Genomic DNA, 20,106 nt, shown 5'->3' with positions numbered 1-20,106 from the left:
ACTAACGTGAGAAAAATGTGGTACTTGTCAGAGGCTACACAAGTGGTCTGTAGTGTAGCATCATGGTCAAGAGCCTGGGCTTGGCAGAGTTAACCATAACGAGCAGCTCTCTGGACCAGCAACCTCTCTTCACACATCCATCTTTCCACCCAGGCTCCTATGCCAATGTCAACTCTAAGATGGTGCTCTTCCAAAGGCAGCCAAGTCCTGGTTCATGAGCTGAGTAAACACTTCTTTACGTAAGAGAGGTGTCAAGAAAGGGAAGTTTGAGCATTGGCCCAAAACTCAGTTTCCTTTTTAAAACGTCTACAATTCCCTATCCTCAGTCATGGGTGATGAGAAGAAGAAAGGGATCATGAATGACGCTGTGGTCAAGTTGCATAACAAAACAACATCCAGGAGACTTTCTGTTCATTCCCACACAAACTGCACTTTGAACATCATCCCTAATAAGCTGGACTCTCCTAGCTTTTCCAGCCTTAGAATGTCCTCAGACCTCATCACCAAATGGATGTGTTGGATATTTTACAGCTGCACAGAAACCACTCTAAGCCTATGGCTGTCCCACCACAAAGAAGATATCAGCCTTCAACAAATCCAAGCCAAGGTGAAAGCAGGGGAGAGAATGGTTCTGCTTCATGGATAGTCCCAGGCTGGAGTGACTAAAATCCCTGGTAATTATCAAACCCCAAAGCCTGACCTGCCTTTGTAAAACAAGGCCCCTCTGAGACGGGCTCCCTTAAACCTCTTGAGGTAGAAAACATCACGTTCTGACTTGTGAAACTCAAACCTCTAAGTTAAAGGTTTGCCTGGGAGCAAGTCCTCAACCAAAGTATGAGCTCATTGGTTATTGCTGAGAGGGTCCTTGGTCTACAGGTCAATCAAGGACCTCACTGCAACCTCCACGCTTGCTTAAAAAAAGAGGAAAAGTAGGTTTGGGGGAGGGGGGGCAAGTGGGTGAGGAGAATATCACATCAGGCAGCCGATGATCTACCCAGATCCTTTGGGCCATAGAACCACAGAGTTTCCCCATGAGCCTGCTGCTCTCCAAGCCTTGTGACACCTGGCCAGAGTATGCCTCATGTGAGATATAAAGGGTGGGAAAAGAATAAAATGGGGCAAAGAGCCGGGCTTTGAAGTTTGCTGAGGATTTGGGTTTCCTTGGAGAGGTCGTTCAAGCATGCATTCTGCTCTGTCGAACAGATGGGCTGTTTACGCTGCTCTGCTCCCATAAGGACTCTAGACTCATGTTAGGGCATGAGGAGGAGAAGACAAATAAGGGGAAAGAAATTCTAATACCTAAGTAAAGTTGTTGGGGGTGAGGTGTATCCCCTCTCTGCAGAGACAGAATCCACTTTTTTGCCTGCAAGCCTCCCACACCCCCACACCGTCCAGAAGACCAACCACTCTGAGAGGTCATGGAGAAGAGGCTCACAGAGGCAGAGAGGCAACTGGCATGAGGTGGGTCCCAAGTTCACATGAGGGCTGGTGGGTATATAATGTCGTTCACACACATCACATCCCCTGTCATCTGCCCCACAGTGTTAATGCCATTCCCTTGCTCACGGATTTTTAGGTGTCCTCCTAGCATTTATTCCTTCCAAACATACTAAGAGCACTCATGTAGAAGTTGAAAATTGATAAGAGAAAATACAATTAACTCAAAAATGTGTAAGATGTCGAGTATCAGACATTCCAATGAAAATCACAGTGAAAATATCATTTTTCACTTCCAAAATTAGCAACGAGTTATAAACGATAATACCTAGTTCTGGCAAGACTATTGTAAAAGGAAGTCACTCTTGATGATCCTGACCTAGTCAGGGCTCAAAACAGAGTTGTTGAATGAATGAGAAGTTCAAGATATTCTGTCTCCCAGTTCACCTTGGACTTAGCCTGGCCCACCCACGTTTGTGACAATTTTTCCCTGCAGAACATCAAAGTTAGTGCAAAGCCTCCAACCGACAGTTATTTTATGAGGTCCTATCTGCTCTAGAATAGTTGCTTTATCATTCCGGCAAACAGCCCCAGGGTAAATGACCATATCTCCTGCCACATTGAAAATTCTCCTTAGCCCTGGTGGAAAATGTGATAAGTTTTGCAATGGACTTGAAGTTCAAGCATGATTCATGGTCTTTGTGAGAAATCTGTCAAGAGAGCATTCAACAGTATAAACTGTTCTTTCCAGGAAGGCTTGGCTAGTGACATGTTGGTTTAACACAAATCTTCCTGGTTCTATAAATACCTAGGTGAGACACAAAACTAGGGATAGCACTGTTTGTTCATCTTGGGAGGTCTTCGACTGGTGGTGGGCTGACTCTCCCTTAACAGAATCCTCAGAACACATTTGGGGTCAGAAAGAGATAAATATGAGAAAGCATACATACAGGAAGCATGAGATTCTAGAACCATTTGACTCACTGTTACTGCAGATGAGAAAACTGAAGCTCAGAGAGAAGAAATAAATGCCTCAAGTATGAGTCTTCGTTATATTAATGGAACCTTGAGAAACTAATTCCCAATCTTGGGCTTTCCCCACATGAGCAGCATGAGTCACAGACTATTTCATCGATCACTGGTTCTAAAGGTTTTCCAGGACAGGACAGCAGAAGGGGGCTTTATGATGAGAAGTTTGTGAAGCAGGCTGAGTGTTATAAACTGCTCTCCAGCCAAGCCCCCCACTCTCCATTCCCACTTTTGCCTGGAGGCTCAACAGCACCCCACAGAATTTCAAAGGCTCTGAGAAGACATGCAGCAAGGAAAGATTTTAAGGTTACTTAAATCACATTTTCCAAGTTTGTACGACCACAGAATTGCTCTTATGTTCAATGACATTCTAGCAAGGAAAAGTTTTAAGGTTGTTTAAATCAGTGTTTCCAAGCTAACGAGATCACAGAATCTCTATTACAATGGCAATTCTATAGACCTTGTATTCCTCAGAGCACACTTTTAGAAATGCTATGCCCCAGCTCCCCTCAGTCTTTCTTTATGGGAAGTTGGCCTCACTGCCCGGGCAAAGAGGGAACTCAGAAATAAATACCTATTGCTCCTCCAGAAAAGCTCCTCTTCTGAGTGCCTAGAAGGGACTAACAGATTTTCCCCCTCTATTTTCATTCCAAATCCCTTAATCCTTTAGAAATACTGCCAGCTGGCCCCTTTCCTGCCCAAATGAAATCTAAATTTTACCGACCTTGTGGTTAGGCCATCTCCAAAGCATCTGACATGCTTTGCACCCAGCTTGGGTAGAGTGGTGGATGTAGTGTGTTCATTCCACAATCCCAGCCCAGAAAGATGGACCCTTCTAGTCAAGCACTACTTGGTTGTTTTTAACCAATGCTTCCTCTTCAAGCTACTGCATTTTCTGCACTATGGAACATTCCCTTAGCTTTAAATAAATTTCCAGAATCTTTATTGGCATTAACTATCATGGGGAAAAAAGTGGACAACCACCCCCATCCCCAAATGATGTCTTCCAAAAGCAGAGAACCAGAAGAGGCGCTCTAGGTGACGCAGTGCCAACTTCAAAATATACATCCTGAAGAACTGGCCTCTCCTAGACCCTCTCCATTGTGTTTTCAGGATTCCAGAAAGCATTTTTCTTTCTTTTGTTGAGAAGTACCAGATCAGGTAGGGCTCATTCATTCTTTTCAGCATCATCACTTCCCACACTAGAAAGCCCCCTGATGGGTCTCTATCAGGTTCAGCAGCCCCTTCCAGCCTCTGCTGTCTGGCCATCTTGAGCAGTTCTGAAGGGAATACATATTCAGACCTGAACACCATCATCAAGGGAGCCACTGAGTGTCTTAGAGAACTGTGTTCCTCCCTCAGAGAAACATCCCCAGGGTATGTCTGATACACCTGCAAAGGGAGATGGGATGGCAGCTGGGGGTGGGCACAGCCTGCACCTCTCAAAGGCCTCAGTGGATCCTCCCAGGGGAACCAAACTACAAAAGGTGAGCCGCAGCGTAGCTTGGGGAGGGTGTGGTGGCAGGCAGGGGCAGAGGGCAGGCGATTTCTCTCCCAAGCACTGTCTCCAAAAGTCTTTCCCTCCCCTAAATATTTTAAGGTAAGGTATAGATGTGCAGTTAATCAGATGCAAACCTTCGAGAACTGTGTGGTTAATTACCTCTGGACAGATTTGGGGACAAAGCAGCCGAGAAATGTGTAGCCTTTGTCATGTGCTTCCTCTCCCTTCAACCGCAGGCACAAGGGTGCAGACAGATTCCTCAAACAATAAAGCCTATGGAAGCCTCTGGGTGGAAAAGCCTGAAGGGTTTTTATGTTTTTGCCTGACCACTCAGCATGGAAATGTGTCTTTGGAGCTAAATGTGTCCTTGAGTCTATGTGAAGTAGCGAGACCTGAACCCCTAAAGATTTCAGGTTCATTTCTGATATCGATGAAAGTAGGTGGGGCCCGGAAACAATCTGGCAGCAAGATCTAGATAATCCTACCCTCCACTCTGGGCACCTGAGTGAGAAGGAAGAGACGGATAGATTAGAATAAAAAAGGAAGGGACACCAAGTGATCTACGAAGAAAGCACTTAGAGGAAAATTTGGCCATGACGCATCTAAGATTAGAGGGCAAGGTTAAAATGTCCATAAATATTTACATCATAAAAAAATTTTCTTCACACACAAGTACACACACACACTCCAACACCCCACAAATGGGGTTAAATGCCTTTTCTTTAAGGGGTTTAAGATAGGCTGGTGGAAGATTTATTGCACACCTGAAAGGCTTCTCTCAGGGGAACTGAGCCAGAAGTTTAGCTTGGGGTAGGCAGAGGGGAATTAGAGGGGTTATTTCTGTCTCAAACAACTAAAAGTGGCATTCTCTTTTGGGGCACAGTTATGATAGCAAGGAGGGCAGTGTGGGTGAGCTTTTATCATTTCTTATTCCTCTAATTGTATATTTTTGGTGCAGTATGACATGGAAGAAGCAATAACTTGAGACAATCAATTGTCCTTGCCATGTACCTTGAGGCCGTGGTCTGCTGGCTGCCATTGCTGCCACATGATGAAGCCAGAAAACATGATTGGAAAATCAGGCATTTGGTTGTTTCATTTGAGATTTTCCAAACACTATAAAAAGGACTTCTGGAAAATTTGCCATTTGGTCACCTTACAGCACAGTGACTGGATGCCTTTCTTGGTCATGGTTTTCAATTCCTCAGAAAGTCATGTAGCATTCACCCTTTTTCTCCCAAGGTACATGAACTCTCTGAACACAGAGGTTTGGTAAGAAAAGATGAGGCCTGCACGGTTGTCTAAACAGAAGTTATTCTCAGGCATGTCCCAAAGGCACGGGGGGAACCACTGACTGACAGGGTGAAATGAGATGATCCAACAGGTCAGAGAAGCCCTAAACCGAGTTCTTCAGCTCCCAACTGCTTGTTTTACTACCCACTCTCTGAGCAGTTGCCCAATAATATGATGTTTATATATCACAGGTAGTATATGTACATTCACACTGGGGGAAGTTAGAAAGCCTCTCAGTTGTGCTAGATGGCATTAGAATTATTGTACTTTACCCCTGCTTGTGTCCTTGCCCTTGGCAATGACTTTGCAGATCCTTCCCCTAGGAACAAAGTCTCTCCCCCCCACTCCCGCCACGAGTGGTTTAGGCTTGGCCTTGTGGGCAGAACGGACAGCGCGCCAATTCCAAAGCCTGAAGAGAGAGCACGTGTTTCCACTTGCTCCCTTGCCCTTCTGTCATCACCAGGAGAAGATATGCCCTGGTTAGGCTGCCGTCCAGGGACAGGGAAATGCGTAGAGCAGACCTGGACGCAGGCTGCAACATGAAGCCCCTGCCAGCCAGGCTGAGTTCTGCCTGGTTCATTTGACCCAGACACACAGCTTTAAGGAAAAGAGTGTTGTCCTAAGGTACCAAATTTTGGTGTGGTTGGTTACACCTCATTATTGTGGCAAAAGTTAAGGGCTACAAGGCTAGGGAGGAAATATATTTTTTTAAATACCCATAATATCATCCAGAGATAATATTTGGAGTGTTTCTTCCCTAGTATTTACTTATGTCTATGTATGTGTTTATGCTATGTATATGCTAACTTTTATAAAGCAATATATGTATAGTATATATTGCTTTGAAACTTGATTTTCCCACTTAATTGGCAATTTTTTACCAAATCACATTATACAACATATTTTCACGTATTTCAATAATCCTATAGTGTTCTGCAATATTGATGGAGCATACATACTTTAAAATTTTTGTTCCCAAATTTGAGTAGCTGAAGTTTACTGAAGTAGCATTGATTTACAACGTTGTGACAATTTCTGCTGTACAACAAAGTGATTCAGTTATACATATACACCCATCCATCCTTTAGATTCTTTTCCCATATAGGTTATCACAGAAATATTGGGGAGAGTTCCCTGTGCTATACAGCAGGTCCCAGTGGCCCATCTATTCCTTATACAATAGGGAGCATATGCCAATCCCAAACCCCTGACCCGTTCCTCTCCCCTCATCAGTCCCTTTTGGTAATTCTAAGTTTGTTTTCAAAGTCTGTGAGTCTGTTTCCTTCTGCAAATAAGTTCATTTGTATTTTTTTTTTAAGATTCTACATATTAAGTGACAGCATATTTGTCTGACTTAGTATGATAATTTCTAGGTCCATCCATATTGCTGCAAAGGGCATTATTTCAAGCCAAAACTATGTAGACTGAAATGTAAATACGTCTTTAACACATACCCTCCTCTCCCATAGATACCTCTCCACTCCCCAGAGATAATCCCTGTGTATAGTTTGTCTCTATCCAGATGCTTTGTCCATACTTTGAGTGCACGCACCAATACTCCTCCACATCATTTTAAAAATGAACGGCATTATAGTGATTTTACGGTCTGCAGCTTTTCTTTTTCACTCAACAGCTTCTCTGGAGATTATTCCATGGCAATGACGTAGGTTTGCCTCATGATGTTTCACTGCTAAATACCCCATGTACTGACCTACGCCATCATTAGTAGACATGTGAACTGTATCCAAGTTTTTGGCCTGCTCAGTGAACATCCTTCCTCATGCCTCTTTGAGTGCCTATGCATTCTCTCTCCAGGATCAGTACCTCAAGGGGAATTAGTATCAGTAGACTCTGTCAAAGTGCCCTACAAAAAGCTAATTTGCCTTCTTCCAGCACCCATGCCAGGGGACCCCTGAGCCCCAATACCAGCCAAGGCGTCTGCATTGATTTCCAACTCACTTTACAGTTTCTCACAATCTCTACTTCCCAATCTTTCAAATGGCCATGATGATTCTTCCTCCCCATCATTATTAAATGAAAAGCTTGAAGAACTCAGCAGTAGCATTGCACTATTATTGGCTGCTAGCCATTCTCCAGGCAAACTTGAAACTATTTCATCAGCCCAGCCCCGCCTCGCTCACATCCGCAGATTTCCCTAGGCCTCCCCATCTTTCACACTTCTCAAAACCCAGATTCCCACCATCTTTCAAGGTTAATTACAGGTCCCTGCTTCATCATGTGGCTTACTGGCTCTTCTACTCAACTCCCACACATATCCTTGCTGTGCCACTTTTTTTTTTTTTTGACTTAGAATTACCAGCCACTTAGTAAAAATGTTGAGATGGGTGCTACTTATTGATTCTTAACTCTTTATGAACCATCGTGCCAAACACTTTTGTAGACATTACCTCATTTATCATCACTACGCTGTTATTACTCTCATCTTACAAAAGAAATGCCAGAGGCTCCAAGAGTTTAAATATGACCTACTCAAGGCCACACACAAGTGGTGGAGCAGAGACTCAAAGCCACATCTGCAGGCTGCAAATCCTGCAGCCGCTCTAAGGTGGGACCAACCCTTTCAAGTTCCTCAAGGCCGTGACAGAATCCTGACTTTCTTTGCATTGATGTCACAACGTAACAGAGTGCCCTGCACATGAGGCATGCTCAATTATTGTGCTGATTGGTTTCTCCCTTTCCAGACCACCTTCCAGGTATGAATAATCCATCATTCCCACTGCAGCATATCCCATCGTATCAGTGCTAGGGAGAGAGCTAAGGTTTTACTCAGTACACGTCAGCCCTTATGCAGGAGGTATCTGGGCTACCCAAGAAATAGATTTCCCATTGGCTTAAGGAACTTTGATTCCATATTTGAAGAATAAAATATCAACAATTGGGACAAACTTATGACTCAAGAGGCCCCCAAACACCTACCTAGAAAAGACTCCAGTTGAATCAGGAGCCACGTGACATGCAACAAACCATCAGGAATAGCAAAGTGTCCATCAGATTGAGGTCGCGTGAAATGGCCTTTGAGAAGTAGGTGAAAGGAGGCGGGTGGGAGGATGTTGCTGGGGGGTGGGGACCGACCAGAATGAGGCGGTGGGTCCAGATGTCCAGCCCCTCCTTTCCCATGCCCCGGGCTTCCCTGCTCCCCCCATTTCCTTTTCTATAAAGTGGGGATAATGATACAGTACCTCACTTGGAATTCACAAAGATAATAAAAATGATCTAATTAGGCCGTGCCTATAAAGTACTTTGAACTCTTAGAGGAGGAAAGTGACTATAAAAAGGAAAGTTATTATTAGTTTGAATGTGGGATAACCCTTTTTAAAAAAAAAACCAGAGAAATTCTCCTTTCCTAGTTAATTTCAGTCCTAGAAAGCAGTGGCCTTTCAGATTCCTATGTAGAGAAACTTCTCTATTCCTGGGTTTCAGACAAAAACATTAGACTGAAAAATAACATTTCCACTGGAACATAGAAGTAGTCAAACATGACCAGGCCCCACTCTTATCTGAACGAGTCAAAGATTTCACATACAGGAAACTTAAAACGAGTCAGGCGATAAAGGTGATTACATACTAGTGATTATTGGAAGCCTGAACTGTGGCCAGTCTAGCCCTGGGCTAAAATGACCAGATCTCATACTTGAGCCCATTAGAACATGTTTGCACAACTGTTAAGCAATGCTGCTTGGTTGTGTCCAAAAAACAGTCCACACAGTGAGTGGATTGTTCCCAGCATAATACTAAGACCTGACTTCCAAGATTGGAGCAAGTTCCCCCAGAAAAGAGATTTTGAAAAAGAACAAGATTACCAACTACCTCAGTTCTAAGTTTAGGAGTTATCTCCCTCTTGTGGAAGGGGGCGTGGGGCGCCTCCTGTTACCAAGGCCCCAGGTCTTTGGTCAATATGTCAATGTGGCTGGAGGAAGGCACTTGCAGATTAACCCAGAAAGGAATGTGTAACACTTAGAGCTTGGAAAGAGTGATACAGATTTCATCCTGAGGTGGTGAGCACCCCAACGCTGGAGGCATTCAAGTGCCAAGAGAGACACTTGAGAAGGTGTTTCTGAAACTGAGAAAATTGCACCAGAGCACTTCCAAGCTGCCATGGCAGCCTCTGATCAGCCTGTTCCCCCCAGAATCTCAGGTGGTTCTGCCGAGTATAAAATGAGCCTGGACCCAGGAATGGGGTGAACACCCATTTAAAGACCCCTTTGCAAAGGGCTCTCCAGCAGGAAATTATTCAGCATCAACTGTGATTATTAAGCGTAGGCCTGGCAGCAATATTTCTTCAGTGAGTATTAACAGAGTCTTGAGTTTGGGGATCTTTTTGCCTTTAAAAAAAAAAAAAAAAGTCTAAGAAACAAGCACACTGTGGTCTGACAGGAAATACGATATGCCTGCTCTGGATGGCTTCTTTTCCCAGGATCTTGTTAATTCTTGTTGATAATTGCTATTATTATGACCCAAGGAGCTCAAGGTATGGGCTCAAAGACTTAAGTAATAATAATAATATAGCAACAAAGACCATAAAGATAAGAGCAACACAGCAACTACCACTGAGAGGATGCCTACTGATCAGAGTTATGTTCTAACTAGATTAACTCATTGAAACCCATTTTGCAGATAAGCAGAGCCAAGATTTGGAACTTCGTTTGGATCCATGTCCCAACATCATGTCATCATTATGCTACACTCCTGATGTTTAAGTATTTTTTTTTTCCTTCTCAATGTTATCTGTCTTATGTGCCGTGTTGCCAGCAACTTCTCCCTTGCCCCTTTTGGAATGTGCGCTCTTGCCGAGTCCACAGCAGTAGCCCTGGTGTCAGGCAGATCAAGCCCTGCCATCTCTCATCTCCGTCACTTACCAGCTGAGTAACCTACTCTTTCTCACCATGCCTGCCCTCTCCTCTATAAATCAAGAGTAGTAACATCTGCCTCCCACCTTTACTGTGAGGCTGAAACACGGCTGTGTCTGTGCTGCACCTAGTGTGATGGCTTACACAGAGGGAGCCCTCAGCACCTGGGATGTTTCACAAAGAAGTCCCCTGGAACTCCCGAGTTTCCAATGTGGCATTTTTCACAGAGCATCGTGCTGACAATCAAGGGGGGACATTGGCCTAGGTCACTTGCCCATCTCTGGGCCTTCAGGAGACCAGGCCCAGGCTGGCTCGCAGGGCACACCAGAAACCTGCAGTGTGATTGATTCACCACCTGATACCTGTTGGCACAGGGACCAGCTTCCATGGTGGTTATTGCAGAAGCTGCCAAACATGCTCAGTGAGCACGACAGCCTCCCCTCTCTCCATGGCCAGATTGCGGAGCCCGTGGGAAGTCAGCAACAAAGGAGATTCCACAAAATCCAGTCAGGATGCTTGAGGGGTGGGGGAGGAGGCGCTGCTAAAAGTTACACATTAATTTGGGTAAATGCAGTTTTCTCTCGTGTCGCCTGTAACTTTATGGGAATCAGAATCCTAGGACACATCCAAAAACCCTGATGATCTTCAGATGCTGGGATGTTTCTAGTAAAAGGCAACCGAGAAAAACAGGGCTATCGGCAAGTCTTTTCTCAAATGACAGGGCCGTAGAATGAATCCGCAGAGCTGGACTGGTGCTTGAATCTTTATGGACAACAGTTAACGCCCTGCAGCACAGTGAAAGCAGGCATGTACATTTGTTTTGCTGGAATTCAAGTGGATTGCGGTTGTGTGTTTCCATGTAACAGCCGTGTGGTTTTTCCAAGGGTGGTATAAAGACAAGTTCTGCAAAGAGATCTGTTTCCCATGGACAGAGATGGTCATGTGAGAACCTCTCTCTTTGCTAACACTTGTGGTATGTAGGCTGACCAGCAGTCCCAGTTTGCCTGGGACCGAGGGGTTTCCCAGGACAGTTTTAAATGCAGGACAGCCCATGGTAAACTGAGAGGAGTTGGTCACTGCTCTGTACTTCCTAATCCTATAGATTCTGGCCCCCTTGCCTCCCACTTCTCTCCCCTCCCCATCAGTACCAGTCAGGAGTTCACCAGGCTGACTGCATGTCAGACCCATCGGGGGAGCGTGAGAAATTCCCGATGGCCCAGCCACACCTCCAACCCATCACATCATCAGCTCCAAGTGTAGGACCCAGGCCTCAGGGTTTAGAATCCCGGCTCCAAGTGGGCACCAAGCTGACGATTGGCTGGGGAAGGATCGGGCTGTTAACACCCACTCTTTAAAAGAAGTCCTTCTGTAAAACAAAACTCATCACAGCAAGGATAAGCTTGTGTTGATTGGTGTGATAAATTTGTCCTTTTCTGCTATCTTCTAAAAACAAAGCCCCTTCCCCCAGTAGATGCTTATGTGTGGGCACTTATCGCTGAGCCTTTTGGAAAAGCATTGACATTTCTAGGCTTCCAAACAAATATGCTTGAACAACATAATGAATTGAACTTGAATCTTGGTACAAGGCTCTTGTCATTGAGCATACGAGTAACCTTCATAGTTCTTAACATTTTTCTTAACGTGATCTGTTATTTGTGCTTCGAGGTATGGGGGACAAGGGAAATGAGGGCACTGAAGGCAGACAGACCAGGGTGAGTCTGCCATGTACTCCCTACGGAAAGGTCAAGTCATTTCACCTGCCTGAACCTCAATGTGCTGATCCCTAAAATGGGGATGTTAAGGATATAAGGATGGCTTCTCCAGAGAACCACTGATGGTAAAATAAGAGAATGAATGTGTTTTTACCTAGTGCCTGGCACCAGCTAGCCACTCAACAAGTGGGAAAGTCTTCACCCACCTAGAGCGAGAATGAAGGAAGTGAGTGTTGACCTGACCAATGATTGCTGATTGTGTAGGATAATCAATATGGGGGGCGGGCAGGGGTAGAAATGGCTTTGAAGTTGAGGGTTCCCCTCTGAGCCAACAGAATCCTTCATCCACAACAGGCAGTTGAAATCCTTCCTGGCCCGATTACATAGAACTCCTCCCAGCCCTCTGGAAGAGACTGTGTTAAAATGTGAGCCCCAGGCTTTGGTCAGTGCCTCCCCGGGCTTTCTTTTTTGATGTGGGCTTAGGATCTCAGGTCCCTGGGAATAAAGCCCCTTTCACTAGCAGGGGCTGGAAGGAAAGGAGGGTATGCTCAGAATTTAACTCAGTCTGTTCCAGAGAGACGGCAATGGGTGGGAGGCGAGGCAGGAGCATCTGGGTGCAAATTAAGGATTCTAACTAAGTGAGCTGCCTGCATTGGCTATGTGGGAGCAGCCTGAAAGGGGGAAGTTCTTTTCATGTGCTCTAAGGCTGAGCTCTGTTCACCCTGAGTCCTCCCTCACTCATCTCTCCAGCTCTGAGCTAATCCTTCCTGCTCACCCGACTCTGACTTTACAGGAGGTAAGGCCTTTGCCCCAAGGCTTCTCATCTGTTCACCAGTAAACAAATTGGTATGCTTGTCCGGCATCCTCCTGAACAAGGACAATGGTTTTCTCCAGGCTCCAGGTGTTGTCACCTTGTTGATGAGTGTGTCTACACCACTGACTCATTTTACTCTCCTGTACTCCAGGGAAACTTGAGGGGGTCTGATGTGCTAGATGAAGGTAATATTCAGTGATTCCCTGTTTACAGGATTAATCTCCATTTAGTTTCCTAAAGAAACAGACTCTGTTGTAGCCCACGGGCCCCCTAATCTGGATGATTATCAGAATCAGCCAGTGAGTCCAAAAAATTCAGATTTCTTGACTGCATGCAGATCTACTAATTCTGAATTGCAGGGGTATGTGGGCAAGGCATCTCCAGGTAGACTGTGTCAGAATTGAATCGAATTATAGGACACCCAGCTGGTGTCTTGGGGAATTCTTTGCGGGGGGGGGGGCATATATTTTAGTGACCAGAGGTGTCAGAAACGAAGTGTTCTGTATGAGGAATCAAGGGGGGACACGCAGGAGAACTGAGTAGTCTCTCCTTTACAGTTACTACCAGTTGGAAGCCAGGATAACCATTTGTTTTCCTCCCCAGATGAAGCACCTCTAACCTAAGGATAAGGCTACGTGCTCCGACTGCACACACCATTCTCCCTGGGACTTATCTGTAGCCATCAGCAGACCTGCCTTTCTGCTTTTCCTTCAGAACTAGCCTCTTTCCAAAGGCCAGCCCTTCAATCACCGGCCAGTTTGTGTTGAAAGGCTTTTTTGCAAGCAGATGAAATCAACCCATTTCTTTCAGGATACACCTAATGGTTTCTTTTGAAAGTGCTCTTTGAACCAGGCTTTCGGCTCTATGTCCTATTTAGAACCTTTGAGAGCCTCCAAGAATTAAAAACAGTTTTCAGCTCTGGCAGAAGTACTTAACACACTGTGATTATTCTTGGTTGGTCAGATGGTCTTGAAGGACAACAGACCTTCCCCCACTGAATGCTCCCCAGACTCAAAGTCATTCAAAGCCCCTTCTGCTGCCAAGAGATGGAGGATGTGGGCACCTTCCACGTACCTTCTCTGGACACACTTCTATGACAGTATGCATTTTAATAACTACGGACAGACATACAGGGAACAGAATGCAAAGAGGATGCTGCTTAACTCCAAGACAGACATGGGGACGGGGTGGGGAGGGAGCAGGATTTTCCTTGAGGTAGAATCCTAGATCTGGGTGCAAAAAATCCACCTTTACTGGCTTCTAGTTTTTTATTGTTTGATTTTGGTTTTGCTGAGTCTATTTCCTCTAAATTATAGGGGCAGTTAACAATGAGTTAGAGTTTGGGGAGGGAGGGGCTTATTGTACGCTTAGCACTGCTAAGGCTTCTGGATGTGTGCTCCCCTTTCCTCATTGCACAAGTGTGTGGGGTTGGCACTCTTACCGCCCTTCCTCCTGAGGCAGAGAGACAGACTAAATGCATTGCCTGAGGACCTGGGTACCAAACCTGCCCCTCCAGAGTCTGGGCCTTTAGCCCCCATGTGACACCAAACAGCTTTCTTAGGCCTGTTGACACATGTTATAGGAAAAGACCACCTTCCAGCTCCACTCCATTCCCAGGAGGGTTGTCACTGCCACGTCCATCACATCCCAGAGGTGACACATGGGCTCTAAGGTCCCAGATTTTCCTGAAACTCAAGTGTCTCCACACCACCCTATATGGAGTGCCAGATAGAACATGTGGACACGACATCTGGGATCTGCCCCTTTCTGCCTGGTCCCACCTCTCCTCCAACCACTATGCAAGGGTGAGGCTCAAGTTGGAACTTCTCTAAACAGAACTTAAAACCTGGAGGAAACATGGTCCTTTCGGTGTATCATTTTAATAGTTACGACACAGCAGGAGTGGTAGAAAGGGCCGTGGCACCAGGTAACGCTTCATATGAGGCCAGCATCCCATTAAATGAATCACTAATTATTGCCAACACATTACAAGTTCGCTGTTCTGATCTACCTCTCAATGAGCAAATGGAGACTCAAGGAGCTTTTACCCAATTTAATCACTTAGTTACTGAGCTGAGAACTGAACCAGGGTCAGGTGATTCCAAATCCATTCTGTCAGCTGCTGCTCTTTGAAACCCAAGATGTCAAGAGGTCTTTCCTTCCGTCCCCTCCTCAGTACTGATCACTGGGCTGGGCCTCTGTTTTCTGTTTATCGGGAAGGTTTCTATTTGCTCCGTTAAGGTCTCACGTCTCAAAGCAACCTGAAAAAGAGTTGACATGGCATTCTGGAGTGACATCTGAGGCTCCAGGATTCAGCCGTCCTCTCTTCCAAGAGGTCATGGTTACAAATCACAGATGTGGCTTGTTGCTCATCACACTGACCTCTGCCCACAGCTCATCTCCTCCTGCTCTCTGCCCCCACTCTGAGTATTTGATTATATGCGAAAAGTGTTATAGCATCTACCCAGTGCTATCAAAAAGCATGTCACTTTGTCTTTTAAACAAGGTAAATTTCTAAAAAAAAGAAAAGGCATTGATGCGGAAGGATCTGAGCAAGTGGCCCTAGGTTACAGCCGCGGTACCTGCAGATTTAGGACTCGGTAAAGCCCTTTGATATCCGATCCATCAGAACAGCAACCGAGCTAGTCAAGGCCAAAGGGGCCCCCTGCTGCGGGTCCCAGGCCTCTCCCTCCCTGTGGAGGACCAAGCCCCGGGCCAGTCCCTCCTTCCCTCTGCCAGCCTCCCCATGCAGACAACACTGTGTGGTGGGAACCGTGCAGGCTGGGGGACCTGAAGACTTGGGGTTTGACTCTTGGTTCAGTTTCTCATTGGCACCTTCTGAGCCTCCGTTTCTTCAGCTGCTGAGAGAAGGTAAGAGCCTTCTGCAGTACTTTCTGGGGAATCGGTGCACGAATGGAGAGGAACGTTGTGCTCGTCTGATTCAGGGGCTCACATGAAAGGTTTATCTCTGGAGACCTTTCCCCTCCTACGCAATGCCCACCTCGATAGACAAAAATCCAGTCCTCTTCTTCTTGTGTGTCATTTATGTTGGCGTTTCCTGACTGTCACAACACACAAGTTGAGAAATAAGTTGTCAGCAATAAAATGGGAAAGCAGTACAGGATAAGTATTAGGAGTGAGGGTTCTGGAGTCCACCTGCTTGAGCTCCTTCCTGGCTCTGGCTCCTGACCAGCCCGGTTGGGCAAATAATCTCAGCCTCAGGGTCCGTCTGGATCAAAGGGAATAATAGCACCTATTTCAGCGGGGTGATCCCGGCAGCACACTTAGATGTCAGGGCAGACAATCGATGCTCAACAGACTTCAGCTTATTATTATTACCAGTTACAAAGACAGAAATTTAGAAATCTCATTTTTAAACATCAACCCTGATTCAAGTTTCTCATGTCCCTCCTTGCATTCTGAGCAGACAAAAAACCAGAGCAGAGCCAAAGCTATAAGCCAAGAAATGCTCAGAGTCCTAGGAATGCCCCTGGAGTGTCAAGCATGTGAGTGGCATGTGACATCTGGTGTCCAAACTCAAATAATAACATATGTATATAGTGTTTGATATGCCAGGCATTATTGTAGATGTTATGCTTATTAATTCATTTCATCTTTGCCAGCATTCCATCAAGTACTATTATTGCCATTTCATAAGTGAAGAAAACTGGGCAGAGAGGCAAAATGATTTTCCTAAGGTGGAATTAGTGCTGGAGTCAGGAATTGAACCCAGGGAGTCTGGCTATAAAGTTTTCCCTCTGTGCTCTACTGTAATACAGACAAGTGGAGAAATCCACTCATTTTAGTATTGTGTTCATGATTAAAGAACTTAAAATTGATCGTTAGAGCACAACTGGGGTGTAAGATCATTCACAATTTCTGCATTCCCTTCGGAATTCCAGTTGTATGTTTAATCAGATAAAGTATAAGCCTTTGGGTTTCAGCCCCACCCCACACCACCCCTGGCAGCTGGGCTTTGGGGAAGAGCAAGGGTAGCGGAGGCACTTTCCAACCTCCCTGTGGTGGAGAAACTTCTAAGATGACCCCCAGTGAGTCATACTTTTATGTAACCCTCTCCCCTGGAGGGCGGGTGGTACCCATGACTGGCTTCTCACCAACAGAGTGATGCTGAGGGTGATGGACATCACCCCTGTGGTTGTATTCAAGGGAAAATTTCCTGCTGACCTGGAAGATGGAAGCCACCTTGTTGTGAGGGGGCCACTGTAAGGCCCTGAGGGGCAGCCCCCACGACAGGCAGCAGGAACATGGGGCCATCAGTCCTACAGCCACAAGGAACTGAATTCTGCCAACAACCTTGAAAGCTTGGAGGATGCCGCCAAGATCCAGAAAGGAACACATCCCACACACACCTTGATGGCAGCCTTGTGAGACCCTGAGAAAAGGACCCAGTTAAACCGTGTCTTGACTCCTGACCCACAGAAACTATAACAAAAACAAAAATGTGCTGTCCTGAGCCTCTTGAGTTTCTGATCATTGATTATACAGCTGTAGAAAAGCACATCACTTTTGTCATCATGCAGGTGGAGAAGTTGGACTTGACAAGACTAGACAATACCAGAGGGATTAAAAACCCAACCTTCTAACTCATCTAACCCCTTAGTGCAAAAGGGTGTCTTCCAGGCATTAAAATAAAAGGAGAAATATGGGCAGATTCCCTACCTAGGATCACAAATATACCAACAGAGAGCTCTTTTTTTTCCCCTCAAATGGGCATTTTTCCTGTTTTGCAAGGCTGTAGACTTTGAAGGGCAGAGAACACCCCAGGAGTCTCTCTCATCCACTTGCCTGGCTCCAGGAAGGGCCTCATTTAAATCGCATTTAAATGAAGGGGTGTCTCATTACTTCAGTTTCTCCCTTGACATCCCCGAGACTTAAAACCTTCAACCTCAGAAAATTCTGTCCATTGGAAGGTCTCCTTCCTAAGTCTGCTTTCCTCTGGCTCCTTCTTGGAGCAGCAGAAGGCACGCTGTCTGCATTGTATTGCAAAGTAACACTTCATATATTTGAAGGCAGATAAATCCTTCTTAATGCTCGTCTTCCTGAGGCCACAATTCCCTCTCCAGGACACTGGAGTGTGTGAAGCCTCAACCACATGAAGTCAAAATTCTCTACCAGCCTGGGGGGTGGGGGGGGAAATCAGAGATGCTCTTTGACCACAGTGTAGCTGAAGAGAGCCCCAGAGGTTATTTGAGGGTAAAAAGATTAGGAACCAAAAACAGGGACGTATTAAGGCACCGAGAGCTAGTGAAAATTCTTCTTGAGGACTTAAGCACGTGCCGGCAGATGAAATATTCACGAATTCTTCCAGAAAAAAAAAAATAGCATGGTTGTTGTAAGGAGAAATTTAAGTTGAAGAGGGAGATGATTAATTTTAATCAGTGGTTCTCAAAGTGTGATTCCAGGGCCAGCAGGCTGAGCATCTCTGGCATCTTCATTTTCTAGGGTGGCCGAAATGGATTATCACAAGCAGGTGACTTCAAATGACAACTTCATTACCTCACAGTTCTGGGGGCTAAAGGTTAAGATCAAGGTATAGGCAGGGCCATGCTCTTTCTCAAGTCACTAGAAGAAGATCCGTCCCAGGTCTCTCAGTTTGTGGTGCTGCTTCCTGTCACTGGTGGGTCTTTGCTTGTAGACACATCACTCCAGGCTCTGCCTCTGCTGTCACATGGCTTCTCCCCTGTCTCTGGGTCTCTTCTCCTTTTAAGGACACCAGTCAATTGGGCTAATGATCCACCCTACTCCAGTAAAGCTTTTTCTTAATTACTTCCATTTGAAATGGCCCCATTTCCAAAGAAGGTCCCATTCTGAAGTTGTGGGAAAGGCATGCAATGTGAGGGACGGGGGACACTGATTCATTCATTACTCCCGGATATCAGTTATAAATGTAAATTCCTGGGCCCCACCTAGTCAATCAGAGACTCTGAAGAGGGTTCCACCAAGCTCCTTTAACAATATCTCCAGGTGATTCTGATGCTTGGATGTTTTAAAAGAGGCACCGATGTGGATATAACTGAAGCATTTTCCAAAGTGACCTTGACTTAAGTTCAGAAATCCAGATGTAGGAGGGTCTCCTCAGTGACATGGAAAGTGGGCCACTTCACCTGAGATCAGGTCTGTGACTTTATCGTGGTGGGGAAACATTATTTTGCTAGGGGTACACTCAGAGGGTGCCTTGCACTTACATATCAAGATCCAATGCGTGACTTTTCTGTCATCAGGCACTCAGGGACAGCCCAAGAAAAGCTGAGTGGAGAAAGACTCTGATCTTGGCTCATGGTTCATAAGGAGCCCTCAGCCCCCATGAAAGGACTCACCCTTGCTCGTAGCAGCACAATGGATCCCAAAGGAAGCAACCTCCAGAATCCCAACAAAGCCCCAAGAACCAGTCTGAGACTGAGAAGTGGCCAACCCCGAGTCAAGGCAGCCCAGGAGGAAAACACACCAGCTCTGAGAGCACAGGAGGGGGAGAAGCATCCCTAAAGCAAACAGTCCCAGCTCCCCCTTTGCTGAATAAACACACCTGCCTGGGATGCTAGACGAAGCTCCCGAATTTTAGTACTGTCAGCACAACTTCCTGGCAGCCTGCAAAGCCTCAGTGCTGTATCCTTCAGACTTGCTGAGCTTTCACTGCAGAGTGTGGCCTGGAGACTTTGACTGCCTCTCCGGGTGCAGTAAATGAGGGGACATGAAAAGAACCTAAGAGCGTGTTCAAAAACGCCCCTCACCCGGTGTGTAATGGAAACTCATCACAGCAAAAATAAATGGCAGGGCCTCCTTTGGGGATTCTGCACTGCTGCCTCGTGCCTGGGTTTCTATTCTTCTGGAAGGAATTAGGCAGCAATGTCGGCTCTTGCACAGGCTGCGGGCTCAGGTTTCCCAGACAATATCCTGACTTTGGACGCATGTGTCTCAGCAAGATATGTGTCCCTCGGCGTGGGAGAGTATGAGGGCTGCTTGGTGGCTCGTTAGAAGACTGAATGTATTCAACAAGGCAGCAGTTTTTATTTTTAAAATCCAGGGTCTGACTCAAACATGCCTGGAGGAATAATACTGCTTGCTACACCTCGATTTTAGGCAGACTTAGTCCTCCTAAAAGCTTAAAAGAGAAATGAGGCCATTTAGAACACTGAGTATTGCTTAGATTCTGCTGCTTTTTTATAGGTGCTTTGCAATTTGGAGAGTTCTGTACCTCAGTGGTGTGGATGCTATGGTTAGGGACCACAACCACAAGTATGTTCTGGGGTTGGGGGGTGAATGGTACCTACCCCAGAGGTTAGGAGATGGGGCCAATCACCCTCTCTGGGTGTCATTCATCTTGCCACCTCCTTCCACCCCATTCACCCCGCCTCCCTCCCTGCCCCTCACCTCCCCTCAACCAACACACTGAGGGCGTCAGCCAGAGACGGCCAAGGCTTTTATACTCCTCTT

The 20,106-nt window shown here is 45.9% G+C and overlaps 1 protein-coding gene across 4 annotated transcripts in view; it reads left to right on the top strand.

The window, feature by feature from the left end:
* Window positions 1-15,253: 15,253 nt before the first annotated feature.
* The window catches only part of LOC146405580 (uncharacterized), a 57,919-nt gene continuing 53,066 nt past the window's right edge, over window positions 15,254-20,106 (top strand). For 3 of the 4 annotated variants that reach the window (XR_014838064.1, XR_014838063.1, XM_085013813.1), the window contains exon 1: window positions 15,385-15,525. The gene's annotated coding sequence lies outside the window, so the exon portion shown is untranslated. Of the gene's footprint in view, window positions 15,526-20,106 lie in introns of all 4 variants that reach the window. The other variant, XR_014838061.1, reaches the window with a different exon arrangement.

This window comes from Sus scrofa, chromosome 2, assembly GCF_054392235.1.
Source record: "Sus scrofa isolate SSC_HxYL_T2T_F1_AM1 chromosome 2, Sscrofa_HxYL_maternal_Yorkshire_Landrace_v2.0, whole genome shotgun sequence".
Taxonomy (NCBI): Eukaryota; Metazoa; Chordata; class Mammalia; order Artiodactyla; family Suidae; genus Sus; species Sus scrofa.
This window is presented reverse-complemented; position numbering and strand designations above follow the sequence as displayed.